Source organism: Anarrhichthys ocellatus, unplaced genomic scaffold, assembly GCF_004355925.1.
Source record: "Anarrhichthys ocellatus isolate YVR2014 unplaced genomic scaffold, GSC_Weel_1.0 scaffold8, whole genome shotgun sequence".
NCBI classification, from domain to species: Eukaryota; Metazoa; Chordata; class Actinopteri; order Perciformes; family Anarhichadidae; genus Anarrhichthys; species Anarrhichthys ocellatus.
In genome coordinates this window covers 1018165-1018614 of record NW_022280038.1, presented here as the reverse complement: position 1 = coordinate 1018614, position 450 = coordinate 1018165, and positions in this window count along the sequence as shown.

The following is a 450-nucleotide window of genomic DNA, read 5'->3' as shown; positions in this document are numbered from 1 at the left end:
ACACACACACACACACACACACACACACACACACACACACACACACAGCTAATCAGGTGAAAAGAGCTTTGAGGTTTGTGACTGGAGGGCCCGGAGATCGTAGAGAAGAAGTGAATGACCAACCCTCAATACTTTCCACTTTTTTAAAGCGACGAACAGCAAAGTGCCATTCAACTGCAGAAGACGACTGTGGGTGTGATGGAAAACTTGCATGGATGTAGAGGAAGCTACTGTTGGAGACAACTTCACCCATTTAAGCCAAATATCATCAAAACTTATGTTTGCGCAATCGCCTTCTCCTGTGATACATGTGACCGTGGCACCACCTATAGCACACCTGATGCTATTACAATTGTATGCATAGTAGAACTGCGACCACTTACTGTATATACTGAAACTGTTTTCTCTCACACACACACACACACACACACACACACACACACACACACA